The sequence below is a fragment of the Schistocerca piceifrons genome, chromosome 8, assembly GCF_021461385.2.
Source record: "Schistocerca piceifrons isolate TAMUIC-IGC-003096 chromosome 8, iqSchPice1.1, whole genome shotgun sequence".
NCBI lineage: Eukaryota > Metazoa > Arthropoda > Insecta > Orthoptera > Acrididae > Schistocerca > Schistocerca piceifrons.
This window is the reverse complement of record NC_060145.1, coordinates 328,416,218-328,434,842: the sequence shown is the minus strand read 5'-3', so window position 1 is coordinate 328,434,842 and position 18,625 is coordinate 328,416,218.

Below are 18,625 nucleotides of genomic sequence, written 5' to 3'. Positions count from 1 at the left end.
ATATTTTTTACACTGTTGACGTTTGCTAACAGCTGTTCAAAGCTCTAAGAGGGAATGTATATCGATTACGTGGCCGTCAGCTGTCTAGGTGCCGGTCCTGTATAGACGTGGTGCGGCTTGCGTAAAACCGATCGGTAGGGGCAACTTAATCACTCTATATATATAGTATTATAAATGTATATAGCCCACGTCCGTCCTATTACTTTTTAGGGCATTGCGTAAGAATTGAAAGTGTATCGGTCTAAAACAGGGATTTTTTCTAACAATGTTTCCACTAGATGTGCTAATGTATATTTAAATACATTATTTACAGGAGGAGTGTCACATAGTTTGTGAGATGACTTTGCATGTGAAAATAGACCGAAAAATTGCTGTGAACATGTGTCCGATTTTCGATCGTTACCGAACTGGAGCGGGGTGAAGACTACACACATCCGTGAACGATTATACCGAAATGCTGTGCGGGCGCTGTAGAGGACAGAATAATGGTGGGAAAGATGACTGATCCATCCTACAAGAGTTGTTCAAAATGTTCCCCCACCCATCTCAAACCACTTGTCAAAAAGTTGGAAGGTTGTTGTGTTGCACATCAAACATCATTTCTGCAGGCTTTAATGTGGGCAACAGCGTCGGTGATGTGAGTGATCGTTCTTCACGTGCATCGCCTGTAACCTGCCCCATAAACTGAAGTCTAATGGGGTTAGATTGGGTGATCTGGCAGGCCAGGTAATGAGTCCGCCACGGCCAATCCACTGTTGAGTAAATGTGTTATTCAGATACTGGGATACTTGTCTGGTACAGTTAATAGGTGATCCGGCATGCTGCAGGTACATTTTCCGTCGTTGCTCTAATGTCATATCTTCCAAAAGCGCAGGTAGGTCAGTAAATGTGCGTGTGCTGCAGCTGTCATGCGATTTGGCAGAAACACATGCCCTATCACCAGATCATCAGTCAAACCACACCAGACGTTCACGGAGAACCTGACTTGGAATCTTGTTTTCCCAGTGCCACGTGGCTTCTCCATCGCCTATGTATGAGAGTTGTTTGTGTTCATGGTACTATTGCGTGGAAATTAGCCTCATCTGTAAATAATGAGTATTACGCGACATCTTTGTGCACAATCAACCATTCACAACATTATTGACTGCTTACTGAGTCACCAGGATACAGATGTTGTATGGGCTGCACATGGAGTTGATACAAGCTTTCGGAACGTAATGTTGTCACACTCGCGTTTGTGGACTATCGAGCTGACGGCTAAGGTGCTGTGTACTGATGATGGGACTCCATTGTGCCATTGCAATAACGTCTTCACTTTCCTCAACTAACCGAAAGGCCTCGCTTTCTGTTGTTACGTGTACACTGGGCAGTGTTCCGGATTTACGTAATGCTTGAAACACATTTATGACCTGGCACAGGGGGTTCGTCGATTAGAGAAACATATGGGAACCGCCATTACGATATTCGACCATGAACAACATGTCTGCCGCGCGGGATTTGCCGAGCGGTCTGGGGCGCTGCAGTCATGGACTGTGCGGCTTGTCCCGACGGAGGTCACTAGAGCTTCCATGGTACACTGAGGCTATGAATAGAATCACCCACACATCAAATCACTTCAAGTCTGTACGTACCACGACATGCACTCATTTCTGGCACAGGACCACAGAATGTTTTACAAGGTGAAAATGAAACAAGTGACAGTCAGAAAAAAAAACATACAGATAATAAATACGCATATTGAATATTTGGGGACTGAGGAATTTGTTACAATTAGGGATGGTCAAAATGTATATACCTGTTACAAAAACTGTTTCTGAGTCGTGACTATGGAATAGTCAAGCTCCCATAATACATTTTTAATGGGATAGGATTCACCAAGCAGAAAACTGAGTTTTTACAATTCTCTTCGTTTCTGGATAGCAAGGGGGAACTACTTTTTATTACAATGCTTTACTCCTAGCTATCAAAATTACAGTAGCTGCACGTAAATCAATACCCTTTGTGCCTTGTAAGTGTACTGAGCAGCCTCAGAGTTCTGTTTCGCTGGCTATTACAGACACAGATAGCATCGTGCCGTCATGATGTTATTTGCACGCCTGCTACTTACTCGTACCGCAATTTTTGGCACTGCACCCATTAATTACACGGACCAATCACCTTAGTGACCACTAGCTTGTTCGACGTCAACGTGCAGTAACCACTCACAGACAGCAGGTGGCAGTACTAGCAGTGGAGGGAACATAAAGAGTGTCAAGGGACGCGGGAAACAGTGTGTCGTCGTCGTGATGCGGAAATGGAACATTTATCTGACGTCTAAAATTGCATGATCACTGGTTTTCGGGCCAAGTGTGGAAGCATTTCCAAAACGTCCAAGTTTGTAAACTGTTCGCGTGGCGCCGTTGTTAATGTACGAGTATATCGTGGATGGCAAAACGGCGCCATCCAAAACCGGTGCCGGGGCAATTGTGGTGCACCACGAACCATTGATGAACGACGGCTACCGAGATGTGTCCGAGCGACTCGACGTGCAACTGTCGAGCAGGTGACCACCCACATGAACCGCCGAGCTACTAACAGTGTCTCTTCAATGTTGCTGCGTATGGGCTTGCACAGTAGGGGCCTGGTTCATGCAACCATGCTGACCGCCGTTCTTCGGCGACGAAGGCTGAAGTTTGCACGCCAATACCACAAAGAGACGTTCACTGATCGGCGACAGGTGGTCTTTTCTGATGAATCACATTTTTTACCCTATAGGATAGACAGCCGTTGGCGTGTACAGCTTGAAACATACGAAAGCAAACATGCTGCAACAATCGCCGGAAGAGTCGACGGGGGAGGAGGGACCGTCATTATCTGGGGAATGTTTTCGTGGCTTCCCTGGGAATCTCGTTGAGCCGTGGTAAAAATTGCTGTTTTGAAGAGCGCGCCGCAGCGCGTAGTGTGAAGCAGTCGCCCTCCGTTTCTGGCGGTGGCGCCGCTGTGGCAATCGCAACTTTGGTGTCTCCCTCTAGTGGGGAAAGGGGAAAGGTTGCCTGTTCACGTGCATTTAAGGGGCGCTATGGGCTCGCCAGTCGGTCAGTCTGGGGTCAGCCTGGGTCAGTCTTTCGTCCCCAGCTTGCTAGTCCGTCTCTCGGCCGCAGCTGTGAGGCAGTCAGTGTCTGTCTGTCGTTCGGAGTGCTAGTATGTCTGTCGTTCGGATCAACCTTTAAAGCCGGTAAAATGAGAGTCTGTGAACTCCGCCAGTAAGAGAAGTCAGCGAGTGGTCGCCCGGTCGGGGCTTAGTTCCTGCATCTGAGTCTGTGTTAACGAATTTATTGCTTGGAGTGTAACGACCTAATTTCTGAAACATGTTTTGATCTTGCCTATCATCTTGAGAGGCGGTATCTATGTACTGTAGAGCATCTTAACTTGTTTGGCCAACCCAGTAGAATTTTATAAAGATTGCATTTCATGGGCTTTTATTTAAATGATCATTTTAGTATATAAAGTTGCCACCTTTCAGCGTAAGACTTTCTTAGAAGTTAAAATGAAGTTGCACCTTCGGTGGTAAAGTTAATATTTTAATTTTTACTGTTTTGTACCATTTCCATCCCTCCTACGGAGGTGCATAGTTTGTGTGCTTATGTAAATTGTTAAAACCTTTAGTTTAAAGTAATCTGGTGTGTTGCAGATTTGCACCAGTGTAGTTTTTCAGAGGCTGTTGTGAGCGGTCGTAACTACGGCCGTGTCAAAAGGGAGCGGCAAGGTTCCCTGCCCAAAAGCTCATACCGTCAAAACTTTCTCTTTCTGTCTCTGAATAAATTGTAACTTGATATTTAGAGGGTGCTTTCTGATTATAATTTTAAATCTGTTTCTTTTAAAAATGCTTTTAGGCACTAGTAGATTAAATAAATTACCATTTGTTAGAAAACAATTTGCTTATGATTTCATCAGTTACTCCTTGGCAACTACTTCCACGCTCACATAGAGTGATTAAATGTGTTAATGTTCTTAATGAATGGCTAGTAAATAGAATAAATACTTAAGAAAATTCTTTGAAAATAAATCACGGTTCACTCGTCATTCTGAAAAGCACAATGGAGCAACACAAATATGCACCTGTCCTTTGGGAGCATGCACACCTCTACATGCAGTTTGGTTTTCCTCCACTTGATGGCATCTATCAGCAGGACAATGCAAACCGTCACAGATCTCACAGTGTAAGTTCGTAGTTCGAAGAACGCCAGGGTTAATTTGCCATATTCCCCTGGTCACCAAACTCTCGCGATGTAAATCCAGCCGAGAATTGTGGGACCACCTCGATTGGGCTGTACGCACCACGGATTCTCACCCGAGAAACATAGCGCAAATGGCCACTGCACTGGAGTCGGAAGCTCTCCACGTCCCTGTCGGTACCTTCCAGACCCTCTCTGACTCTCTCCCTGCATCTTTCGCAGCGGTCCGTGGTGTAAAAAGTGATTGTTCCGGCTTTTAACAGTCTGTCACATTGGTGTGAGTGAACAGTGTAGTGTTTCTTCCTGGGCTGTATGTTAATCACGACTGCAATGTATTCGTTCCTTCAGTAACGATTTAACAGAGATTATCTGCCTAATGCAGAGTTGTTCCACTGCGCAAGCAGTGTCACCGATCTTACTCGCATGCTGTAAACATTTTACAATTCTAAGTGTGTTGTGCTTCCTTATTTGTTGAAGGATGCATGAAAACACTACAGAGATCTTCAATAAACCTAAAATAATTATAAATTCAAAATGGTTTCATTTGTCGCATAAAACAAAACCATTCCTACAGTAATGAGAACTACTTCGCTGGTTTCAGTATACATCGCGGCCTACGTTGACCATATCAAATAAGTAATAGGTTTATGGACCTTATTACATGGGTGGAACTGGAACATCGTAACCTATTACTCGTAATTAATAATTTAGCTCATCCCTATTCATGACCAGTCCGGAACCACGCGGCTGCTACGGTCGCAGATTCGAATCATGCCTCGGCATGAATGTGTGTGATGTTCTTAGGTTAGTTAGGTTTAAGTAGTTCTAAGTCTAGGGGACTGATGACCTCAGATGTTAAGTCCCATAGTGCTTAGAGCCATTTGAACCATTTGAACCTATTCATGACAGTGTACTCTACTGCATCGTATTTTCCTCAGTGGGAAAGACTCATCAGATAAAGTCTAGTTTGTGACATCTACATCTACATCTACGTCTACGTGATTGCTCTGCGATTCACACATAACAGTTTTCGAGAGGGCTTTCAGAGTATTTCTCGACCGTTTCAGTCTAGAATAGCTCGAAATTCTTATCTGGTAAGGAATCCACACCACGTAGCAATAGTCCAGAAGAGGACGGACAAGCGTAGTGTATGCAGTCTCTTTAGTAGATGTGTGGCATCTTCTATGTGTTCCTTCAATAAAAAAGCAGTCTTTGGTTCGCCTTCCTCGCAACATTTTTTATGTGTTTGTCCTAATTTGAATTGCTCGTAATTGTAATCAATAAGTATCTAACTGAATTGACAGCCTTCAGATTTGTGATATTTATCGTGCAACCGAAATTTAACGGATTCCTTTTAAAATCGATGTGGATGAACCTCCCGCTTTTTTATTATTTACGTGAATTACCACTTTTTGCACCACCCATGAACATAACTTGTCTAAATAATTTTGTAATTCACCTCTGGATCCTCTGATGATTTTACTAGACGGTAAACGATAGATTTATCTACAAAAAAACCAACATGGCTGCTGAGATTGTCTCCTAAATTGTTTATGTATTCGTAGATGAAGAATGCAATTACTTTAAGCAGTTAGTTTAGCAGCCAACACTAAGTGTAAATGGTTTCGATATTATACTAGAGCTATCAATGACAAAAAATCCTGAGTAAATAGAGAACGTCACAGAAATCAATTGTAGCGAGACTGAATACCGTAAAATTCAAATTAACCAAAAATAAACGTAAAATGTAACATCTATCTCAATATCACTACAAGATAAACTACTTGTAACAGCAATAAACACGTTACCACTAACTGAATTTTGTCAATCCGTTCTCTACTTTCGTAGGTCCTTGGCAAAAATTTCGGTGGAACTCATCGTGCCTTTAGCCAGGTTTGATCACTTAACTGTTTCTGGTTCAGTGCTTCCCGTGGGCGATTGGAGCTCTGCTTCTTCCTCAACACAAATACAACTATAATACCGGTGTTTTCTAGGACTGTCCTCATCCTGTGCTTGACCTACTCCGTTTGAGACTTTATTCTTGTTAAGGTTTTCCAAGTATACTCCGTACAGCCCCCACTACCCATAAAGCCTCCGCATGTGTGCAGCGGATCCCCGATGTAGTAAGCGCATCCCGACACTTCTCCACTCTATGACGCAAGTCTACGAATCTGCAGCCTACACTATAGCAGCACCATCTGAGCTTCCGATTCAGACTCTTCGTTCAGGTCTGTACCAAAGGTCGCAGATGATGAGCGTCGCCTTGACGTTGGAAGCAAGATTGGATGTCTTAACCATTTCAGATTACGACCGGAAACTGTGCAGTGAAACTTATTCCCGACGTACAGCCGACTTTCACTGGGTAAGTCTACGATGACTGCGCGAGATTGTTTGTTGATATTTGTGTTGCTGGACAGCCTTTTCTTAACCATTTCAGATTACGACCGGAAACTGTGCAGTGAAACTTATTCCCGACGTACAGCCGACTTTCACTGGGTAAGTCTACGATGACTGCGCGAGATTGTTTGTTGATATTTGTGTTGCTGGACAGCCTTTTCTTAACCATTTCAGATTACGACCGGAAACTGTGCAGTGAAACTTATTCCCGACGTACCGCCGACTTTCACTGAGTAAGTCTACGATGACTGCGCGAGATTGTTTGTTGATATTTGTGTTGCTGGACAGCCTTTTCTTAACCATTTCAGATTACGACCGGAAACTGTGCAGTGAAACTTATTCCCGACGTACAGCCGACTTTCACTGGGTAAGTCTACGATGACTGCGCGAGATTGTTTGTTGATATTTGTGTTGCTGGACAGCCTTTTCTTAACCATTTCAGATTACGACCGGAAACTGTGCAGTGAAACTTATTCCCGAAGTACAGCCGACTTTCACTGAGTAAGTCTACGATGACTGCGCGAGATTGTTTGTTGATATTTGTGTTGCTGGACAGCCTTTTCTTAACCATTTCAGATTACGACCGGAAACTGTGCAGTGAAACTTATTCCCGACGTACAGCCGACTTTCACTGAGTAAGTCTACGATGACTGCGCGAGATTGTTTGTTGATATTTGTGTTGTTGGACAGCCTTTGTTTTTTAACGACATAGATCGTGTAATATCATGCTATCAAGCGAGTCCGATCGTAGTAGATATATCAAATATCGTTCACATGACATGATGATAGTTTAAGTGTGCTGCTGAAGCTAGGCTTTTGACTTGATACGGGTCAAGGGTAATCCATTAAAAAATTAAATTAATCCTATGCGATGTCGCAGACATTGTCTTCCTTGTAAGTTCGTGTAGTATCTTTTAGTTAATGATTTATAACTTTAATGTTGATTTAATGTAACACGTGTTTTACTGAATTTTTTAAATACACTCAAATCATAAACTAGATATTTTATACGTGACTGTTTCTTTGTTGTAATTTATGTCAAATTAGTATAAATTCTGTGTGATATTGATGTAAAAAGGAGTGCTATGGTCCAGTAAGTTAATGTTATTTCTGTAATTTTATCGAGTCAGTGGCTGGACGATGATCTGAAAAAAAGAAGTTTGTTAGTGGAGAAACGACTTGTATTTTGGTGGAAGGGAAGAAGTCTTCTGTGGAAATGTGTGTTTGGTAAAGTGTAGAGACGAGACTCGAAGTTTTGAGTGTGTGAGAAGCAGTTTTTGGAAGATTAGTGACAAATAGAACCACAAGGTTGCCAGAGATGGGTGACAGCATAGTGATAATGAGTCACTGACATTTAAGGCAGAACGTTAGTGATTTAAAGTTTTCAATAGAGAAGAGAGCCATACGAGAGAGCAGGGGGAACAGAAGAAAGAAGAATAAGCTTACGTCGACTCAGAAGGTTATGAAGAAGAAGACATGAAGACATCAAAAGAGCAAGAACAGCTTGGGACTTCCGTTAAAGAAGTGTAGGCGGACGTTACAACACACGAGACAACTCAATTTGACACACTACTGACTGAGAGGTTAGCAGTTATTTATTCGATGGAGAGAAGCGTTGGTAGATTGTGAATGACAAGTGAACGTGTTAGAGAAAGTGATTCTCACATGAACTTTTATGCTAGGGAAGATGAACTTGGAAGTGTGCAGACAATATCAGAACCATTACTGTGACGGCCTAGCACATACTAGTTTTGAAAGAGAAAGTGTTTAATAAATCGACACGCACCAGCCAGATTAAATCATTGCCTGGGCTCCCATATCTGTAAATAATAACCCATTGCATTTCATAAACGTACTCCATATACAACATTTAGAGGAGTTCCGGTCGCCGGACAGTGAGATAAAATAGTATTTTGAAGCATGTGAAATTTCAGCCTATTAATTTGATTTACGGGAGGACTTATCACTATACTGACAAACAGCACTGACCACCAACGCAATTGGTGTCTAGGGATGATCTTCTCAGTGACTGAGTACAGCTGAGTGACGACTGAGCAAGACACGAAACATCATTGCTTCTAATCAAAATAAAATGCCAACTGATTCATAATCGTACAATGCTATAGTTTTAGAAAGACTATTTCCAACTCAGTTAAAACATTCCAAGACGTAAAGCTCTACAATAGTGATCAGTTACCAGCAGTGAAACATATTTGAGAGTTGCAGCCAAACGTAGATTGTAGCTCACAGTTAGTTACTTTGTAACTCTGTATAAACACGAGTGCATAAACTCTCTATATTTGAAACAGAAACATTGAATTATTTTGTGTTTAAATGCAGTTTCCTTCGTGAATTGACGTTGTTTAGGGATTTTTTTATGTGATGTCACTTTGCAGATGTACCAGTTAAAATTATGTGAGATTCACTATACTTTTGCACAGGAATAGAATTCACTCGTAGTTAAAAGACGTACAGCTTCGGCATAAACATAGTTTGTTACACATAAACAGCTTGTGAGAAATTTAATAAACATATTTTTTCACTTCAAAATAAATTAATTGTATCCTACTGTTGAAATTTAGTGGCTTTTCTGCTTTTAAATAATAAATTACACACACTACTTAAACAAATTCATCAACAGTGTAATCCTTTTATGCTTTATACGGAATTCAATTATGTGGTATGACTATGTGAGTGTACAAGATAACACATTACCTTCATTAATAAGTGAAGTCATGAGATAGGATTACAGAACAGTAAAGTGTTTATTAGTGGAAGTCATTAATATTTTAACAGACTTAAGGGAGAGGTGAAAGGGTTCTGCGTTCAAGTACGTTAGATCAGTGATATAAATCGTTAGTATTCGAATTCATGGGACATTACCAGAAACCAGTACAGAGTTCACAGCTATGTGTTGTTGTTGTTGTGGTCTTCAGTCCTGAGACTGGTTTCATGCAGCTCTCCATGCTAATTTATCCTGTGCAAGCTCCTTCATCTCCCAGTACCTACTGCAACCTACATCCTTCTGAATCTGCTTAGTGTATTCATCTCTTGGTCTCCCTCTACGAGTTTTACCCTCCACGCTGCCCTCCAATGCTAAATTTGTGATCCCTTGATGCCTCAGGACATGTCCTACCAACCGATCCCTTTTTCTAGTCAAGTTGTGCCACAAACTTCTCTTCTCCCCAATCCTTTTCAATACCTCCTCATTAGTTACGTGATCTACCCACCTAATCTTCAACATTCTTCTGTAGCACCACATTTCGAAAGCTTCTATTCTCTTCTTGTCCAAACTATTTATTGTCCATGTTTCACTTCCATACATGGCTACACTCCATACAAATACTTTCAGAAACGACTTCCTGACACTTAGATCTATACTCGATGTTAACAAATTTCTATTCTTCAGAAACGCTTTCCTTGCCATTGCCAGTCTACATTTTATATCTTCTCTACTTCGACCATCGTCAGTTATTTTGCTCCCCAAATAGCAAAACTCCTTTACTACTTTAAGTGTCTCATTTCCTAATCTAATTCCCTCAGCATCACCCGACTTAATTCGACTACATTCCATTATCCTCGTTTTGCTTTTGTTGATGTTCATCTTATGCCCTCCTTTCAAGACACTGTCCATTTCGTTCAGCTGCTCTTCCAAGTCCTTTGCTGTCTCTGAAGAACTACAATGTCATCGGCGAACCTTAAAGTTTTTATTTCTTCTCCCTGGATTTTAATACCTACTCCAAATTTTTCTTTTGTTTCCTTTACTGCTTGCTCAATCTACAGATTGAATAACATCGGGGACAGGCTACAACCCTGTCTCACTCCCTTCTCAACCACTGCTTCCCTTTCATGACCCTCGACTCTTATAACTGCCATCTGCTTTCTGTACAAATTGTAAATAGCCTTTCGCTCCCTGTATTTTACCCCTGCCACCTTCATAATTTGAAAGAGAGTATTCCAGTCAACATTGTCAAAAGCTTTCTCGAGGTCTACAAATGCTAGAAACGTAGGTTTGCCTTTCCTTAATCTAGCTTCTAAGATAAGTCGTAGGGTCATTGCCTCACGTGTTCCAATAGTTCTTCGGAATCCCAACTGATCTCCCCCGAGGTCGGCTTCTACCAGTTTTTCCATTCGTCTGTAAATAATTCGCGTTAGTATTTTGTAGCTGTGACTTATTAAACTGATAGTTCGGTAATTTTCACATCTGTCAACACCTGCTTTCTTTGGGATTGGAATTATTATATTCTTTTTGGAGTCTGAGGGTATTTTGCCTGTCTCGTACATCTTGCTCATCAGATGATAGAGTTTTGTCAGGACTGGCTCTTCCAAGGCCGTCAGTAGTTCTAATGGAATGTTGTCTACTCCCGGGGCCTTGTTTCGACTCAGGTCTTTCAGTGCTCTATCAAACTCTTCACGCAGTATCGTATCTCCCACTTCATCTTCATCTACATCCTCTTCCATTTCCATAATAATGTCCTCAAGTACATTGCCCTTGTATAAACCCTCTATATACTCCTTCCACCTTTCTGCTTTCCCTTCTTTGCTTAGAACTGTGTTTCTATCTGAGCTCTTGATATTCATACAAGTGGCTCTCTTTTCTCCAAAGGTCTCTTTAATTTTCCTGTAGGCTGTATCTATCTTACTAATAGTGAGATAAGCCTCTACATCCTTACATTTGTCCTCTAGCCATGCCTGCTTAGCCATTTTGCACTTCCTGTCGATCTCATTTTTGAGACGTTTGTATTCCTTTTTCCCTGCTTCATTTACTGCATCAATTAAATTTAATATTTCTTCTGTTACCCAAGGATTTCTACTAGCCCTCGTCTTTTTACCTACTTGATCCTCTGTTGCCTTAACTACTTCATCCCTCAGAGCTTCCCATTCGTCTTCTACTGTATTTCTTTCCCCCATTCCTGTCAATTGTTCCCTTATGCTGTCCCTGAAACTTTGTACAACCTCTGGTTTACTCATTTTATCCAGGTCCCATCTCCTTAAATTCCCACCTTTTTGCAATTTCTTCAGTTTTAATCTACAGTTCATAACCAACAGATTGTGGTTTAGAGTCCACATCTGCCCCTGGAAATGTCCTACAATTTAAAACCTGGTTCCTAAATCTCTGTCTTACCATTATATAATCTATCTGATACCTTTTAGTATCTACAGGATTCTTCCATGTATACAACCTTCTTTTATGATTCTTGAACCAAGTGTTAGCTATGATTGAGTTATGCTCTGTGCAAAATTCTAGCAGACCAAGTGTTAGCTATGATTAAGTTATGCTCTGTGCAAAATTCTAGCAGACGGCTTCCTCTTTCATTTCTTAGCCCCAATCCATATTCACCTACTATGTTTCCTTCTCTCCCTTTTCCTACACTCGAATTCCATTCACCCATGACTATTAAATTTTCGTCTCCCTTCACTACCTGGATAATTTCTTCTATCTCATCATACATTTCTTCAATTTCTTCGTCATCTGCAGAGCTAGTTGGCATATAAACTTGTACTACTGTACTAGGCATGGGCTTCGTGTCTATCTTGGCCACTATAATACGTTCACTATGCTGTTTGTAGTAGCTTACCCGCACTCCTATTTTTTTATTCATTATTAAACCTACTCCTGCATTACCCCTACTTGATTTTGTATTTATAACCCTGTATTCACCTGACCAGAAGTCTTGTTCCTCCTGCCACCGAACTTCACTAATTCCCACTATATCTAACTTTAACCTATCCATTTCCCTTTTTAAATTTTCTAACCTACCTGCCCGATTAAGGGATCTGACATTCCACGCTCCGATCCGTAGAATGCCAGTTTTCTTTCTCCTGATAACGACGTCCTCTTGAGTAGTCCCCGCCCGAAGATCCGATTGGGGGACTATTTTACCTCCGGAATATTTTACCCAAGAGGACGCCATCATCATTTAACCATACAGTAAAGCTGCATGCCCTCGGGAAAAATTACCGCTGTAGTTGCCCCTTTCTTTCAGCCGTTCGCAGTACCAAAACAGCAAGGCCGTTTTGGTTAGTGTTACCAGGCCAGATCAGTCAATCATACAGACTGTTGCCCCTGCTACTACTGAAAAGGCTGCTGCCCCTCTTCAGGAACCACACGTTTGTCTGGCCTCTCAACAGATACCCCTCCGTTGTGGTTGCACCTACGGTACGGCTATCTGTATCGTTGAGGCACGCAAGCCTCCCCACCAACGGCAAGGTCCATGGTTCATGAGGGGAGAGACAGCTATGTATTTCCCGTTTCTTTTGGTAAAGTGGTAGTGAGTGCAAGAACAGTCATTTCAGTTATATTTAAAGAGTATAATAAAGCAGTTAAGAATATTGTTACCAGGCAGAAGATACTCGTTAGCACATGAAATCGACTTTTAGCTATCATGAAATTTGGGAGAGTTGTGCAACTTGCGAAGTAACGTATATATAAATTTACACTACGCCCACTACAGCTGTCACAGCCAGAATCGTGAATATTAGCGAGAACGTAGCTACTTCTGCTTGGCCAAACACATTCGTCGTTATACTGTAGGAATACACTGAAACACAGTTTCATGTCCATCTGATCACATGTTGAGAGTTGCTGGATTCGGTATCCGGTAGATGTCAGGATTTATTTCGCATCTTTGCATTTTTTTCTCCACTGAAAAGGATTTGTGGCTTCAAAGAATTCCAAGTGACGTCATAATTAGAATTTCGTTTTGATCTGTGACTCCCCTAAAATTGGTTGAGTTCGTCAGTTCTCAGGTCAGATGACCTTGAGAATCTGCGACCTCCAGTACCATAATGTCTACTTGAATACTCCAAAGGAGGTTCTGTTTGCTCTTTTCCAATGGAGCAGACTGTGGTTCTTGCTTTTCTTCGGCAATTCGAGAATTGAGCCGAAGAGCTAATGAACGGGAATGGAAACGCCTGGTAGTGGCCTAAGATACCCACGCCATGCGCCGTACAGTGGCTTGTAGAGTATGTATGTAGATGTAGAGCTGAACTGACGCACGCTCAACACCAGCATCCAAGTCAACAGGATGTAAGAGGAGTGGCTGCACAGTTCCGAAGAGATGAAAAAGCGCTCGTTCCAACAAATCTGACACATGGCCACGACGATGTCTTTGATCCCCTTTCCGCCCGGATGTCGCCAGATCCACAGCATTCACACTTCCAATGAGGGTGAAGGCGTCGTCTGGGCAGTAGCGGTCACAAGGTGCTAGGCTGGATGTACGATTTCTGAATCCACAGGGTGAACGGGTAGCGCCATAATGTTTTCTCGCCCATAGTCCACGTCCATATCTCTTTGGGACCCGATCAGATCAGAGGTCTGGCCATCACAGGGTTCCAGAAGCCTAATATTATGCCTTTCTGACGTGAGGCAAACCAACTAACATCGCTGGAAATCACCTAGGCCTGAACTCGTGTTAATGTCAAAGACTATTCACTACAACAGAAAGCCCATCCAAGGAGTTATGAGAGATCTGAGTGCAAGTGTAACTGTGCTCCTGACTACTGCACTGATGTCGATAGCATGCCGTCGACTAAGGACCGAAGTTGAAATAAATCTACAAGGGAGTACTAAAAAGTAATCCCTCCGAAATTGTTATACGAGAACTCGTAAAGCTTTTTAAAGAAAACAAACTTTATTAACACTCTACATCTTTATTTTTCATATCTATATATTTATTTTTCAACATAGTCACTCTGGCGATGATCACACTGCCCCCAACGAGAGATCAGTTTGTCGACAACGTTAGTGAAGGATGTTTGACTTTGTTGGCGGAGGCAGAACATCACCTCTGCTTGCACCGTTTCCTGACTGTCATAGTGAAGTCCTCGGAGGTGTTCGTTAAGTTTTGGAAACAGATGAAACTCTGTCACATACGTTGAGGTTAGCACCGCCGTTTCCTTCAATACGAGCACGAACAACCCGACATCGTACATTACTGATGTCGAGACAATCACCACCGTATAGAGCTATCATTCTTCTGTCGCTTTCAATTGGTGGTATGTCTACTGCGGTTACAAACTCTACTACAGCACGCTTCTTTTCACGCACCAATATAGTTACGTTAACACATCGCCATGTTATCGCCATGTTATCGCCATGTTACACGCTACAGCTCGGAGCCCTCTAGCGGCAGAGCGTTGAAATTTGCGCCAGACTAGAGGAATGTCGACCGAGTAACACAGCGTTTGTGACATGTAATAGCTCAGCGAGGCTGTGAACAGAATAAAATATTCGGGGCTTTACTTTTCATCATGGCCTCATATACACTGTGAATTGCGCACACCTTTAGCTTCCTTACAGTAACCGCGACAGGAGCAATTATTGTATTCAACTAATTCTTGAACAGTTTTCCTGATGGTATTTTGTATGGGTGCATTATTGTGCTAAGACAATGTTCACTCTTCTTACTCTTGCCTATATGTCAGAATTGGACAATAAAATAAAACGAATATCCGCCATACTTCACGAACAAACTACCACACACAATTGTTTGAAACATGAACTGAAACTTTTAAGACCAATAGACGCCCAATTTTCGTAATGATAATCAACACAGCTTTTACAGTATCACCGACTCCCTCATTTTCGAGGTGATCATTCTTCTGACGTTTCGTACTACTCGTCTTTTGAAATAGGATTTAATCTGAATAAGCCGGTCGGAGTGGCCGAGCGGTTCTAGGCGCTACAGTCTGGAACCGAGCAACCGCTACGGTCACAGGTTCGAATCCTGCCTCGGGCATGGATGTGTGTGATGTCCTTAGGTTAGTTAGGTTTAAGTAGTTCTAAGTTCTAGGCGACTGATGACCACAGCAGTTAAGTCCCATAGTGCTCAGAGGCATTTGAACCATTTTTTAATGTGAATAAGGTGGAGAAAATATTAAGGTATACTACTGACGCCTGTTGCGATTCATCTGTTTTGCAGGCAACTGCTGTTTAATTTTTACGTTACGTAGAGTGAACATGTTAATACTCCTCTGCTTAGAGAGTTAATAGCCTATCCTTAAACTGGGGTCATACAAGCCCACTTTGTTAGGATACCATTGGACATCAGTATGTTCTGCTATTCTTTATGCACCCTCAATGTTACCTGTTAGTCCAGTATGATCTGAATCGTACAAATTTCGCAAACGTTCTAGTAAGATTTGGAGAAGTATTTTATAAGCAATTTCTCCCCCCAGTAACGAGGCCATCGAATACAGTACGGCTTTCATGGGATAGATTTTTCCATAGGACCACAACGGATTCCTTTGCCATTCACGTTCTGCTTCACTATGGTAACACCGTTGTCAATAGAACGCTAAGTATCGACAAATAAAAGTGAAATAAAAGTACAGAGATGAACTGTCTCTAGGAAAATAACCTGGCTAAATGAACTTGGTACATTTATGGTTCTCTCATTAGTGGATAGCAAAAAATCGCTTCCGTAAAGATCTTAGGGTAATATCAAACTGACGGTGAAAGAGCATTCACTAACAACAGTGATATCTTTTATATCTGCTTTTTTTCTCAGTACAAATCGAACGGCTTCTTAGAAAGAGCCGGCCGGTGTTGCCGTGCGGTTCTAGGCGCTTCAGTCTGGATCTGCGTGACCGCTACGGTCGCAGGTTCGAATCCTGCCTCGGGCATGGATGTATGTGATTCCTTAGGCTAGTTAGGTTTAAGTAGTTCTAAGTTCTAGGGGACTGATGACCTTAGAAGTTGAGTCCCATATTGCTCAGAGCCATTTGAACCACTTTTTTCTTAGAAAGATTCATAGCTTCTTACGAGTACGCGTGTTCCATTGAGTGCATAAAAGGATTCGCCGCGTCTTCGTACAAGTCTGCTGCCACCTCGCTCGGCAAAGAAAAATATAGTGGTGAGCGCTTAGAATGTGCTCTCTTATATAAAAGCCAGCCTGCCTTGCACTGTCTGATGTGGTTTTCACGCACACGTCTACCAACTGACGGCGTTGCTTCAGTCAGGGACAGACAGCTTTGCTAGAATCACTGAAGCGTTAAGCGGATCCGAAGTGCATAAGTGCGCGTTATGTAAAAAGCAAGATTAGTGATTAATAAATCGTCGACGATGACGTCATTAGCCCCAGCCCATATTCACCTACTACGTTTCCTTCTCTTCCTCTTCCTACTGTCGAATTCCAGTCACCCATGACTATTAAATTTTCGTCTCCCTTCACTACCGGAATAATGTCTTTTATCTCATCATACATTTCATCAATTTCTTCATCATCTGCAGAGCTAGTTGGCATATAAACTTGTACTACTGTAGTAGGCGTGGGCTTCATGTCTATCTTGGCCACTATAATGCATTCACTACGCTGTTCGTAGTAGCTTACCTGCATTCCTATTTTCTTACTCATTATTAAAGCTACTCCTACATTACCCCTATTTGATTTTGTATTTATAACCCTGTATTCACTTGACCAAAAGTCTTGTTCCTCCTGCCACCGAGCTTCACTAATTCCCAGTATATCTAACTTTAACCTATCCATTTCCCTTTTTAAATTTTCTAACCTACCTGCCCTATTAAGGGATCTGACATTCCACGCTCCGATCCGTAGAACGCCAGTTTTCTTTCCCCTGATAACGACGTCCTCTTGAGTAGTCCCCGCCAGGAGATCCGAATGGGGGACTATTTTACCTCCGTAAAATTTTACCCTAGAGGACGCCATCATCATTTAATCCTACAGTAAAGCTGCATTAGTGTTAAATTAAGAATCTGTTCTGGACAGGATCTGTTTGGTCTAAAGTCTGCTTGGTAGTGGCTAATTTTATGTTCTGGTTCAAATGGGTCTGAGCACTATGGGACTTAAATTCTGAGGTCATCACTCCCCTAGAACTTAGAACTATTTAAACCTAACTATGGACATCACACACATCCATGTCCGAGGCAGGATTCGAACCTGCGACAGTAGCGGTCGCGCGGCTCCAGATTGTAGCGCTTAGAACCGCTCGGCCACTCTGGCTGGCAATTTTATGTTCTAACTGCTCTTAGATTCGATCAAGTAAACAATGCGAGACAATTTTGTATGTGAAAAAATGTCACCATAACTGTGTACATAGAGAGATATGGAATACAGACAAAATTCCACAGGAATGGACATATGCATTGACTCACCCACTCCACAAAAAGGGCGACCAGATAGATCCTAATAACCACAGAGGTATCTCACTATTACGGGTGAGATACAAAATTCTCGCCAAGGCATTACTCTACAGACTAGAACCACAGGCTAATACAGATATAGGTGAATATCAAGCAGGCTTCAGAAAAGGAAGGTCATTTATAGATCACATTTTGAACCTGCGAACGCTCCTCCGAAGGTCAGACAGACGGACGACACTGTGGTCACATTCGTGGACTTTAAGAAGGCCTAAGACTCCACAGACAGACAGGTTCTTTCTGACTTATTAGACGAATGAAGAATATGGAATAGGTAGAAACACTGGGACACTCATATAACAGACACTTATAGACACCACACCCAAAATAAAATTTGTGTGAGAAATCTCATACCCATTCGAGATATATACAGGAGTCAGACAAGGGGATGGTCACTCACCTCTTTTGTTCAACTTTATCTTGGACAAAATTGTCAAACAATGGAGAGAAAAAGAAAAAGGAATTCAGTTAGGAAGAATGTGTGCAAACAAGACGATCATAAAACGTCAGGCATTTGCTGATGACGTGGCAATACTCAGCAGCAATAGACAAGAAGCACTGGAACACTTGCATGAAGCCTCTGCAAAAACACGTCTACAGATATCGTATGACAAACGCAATACATGGAAAGAAAGAACAAGAAAACCAAGCTATCTACACAAAATACGAAAAGGTTATCAGAGTGGAAATATTCAAGTATATTGGGGAATATATACAAATAGGAGGATCAAACAAGGCATGCAACATACAAAGAACAGAAGAACTTTAGAAAGCATTCAAACTGACATGGACGCAGTAGAATAAAATATTTCAAGACAGGCTAAACTCAGGCATCACGGTGCAGTTTTAGTAT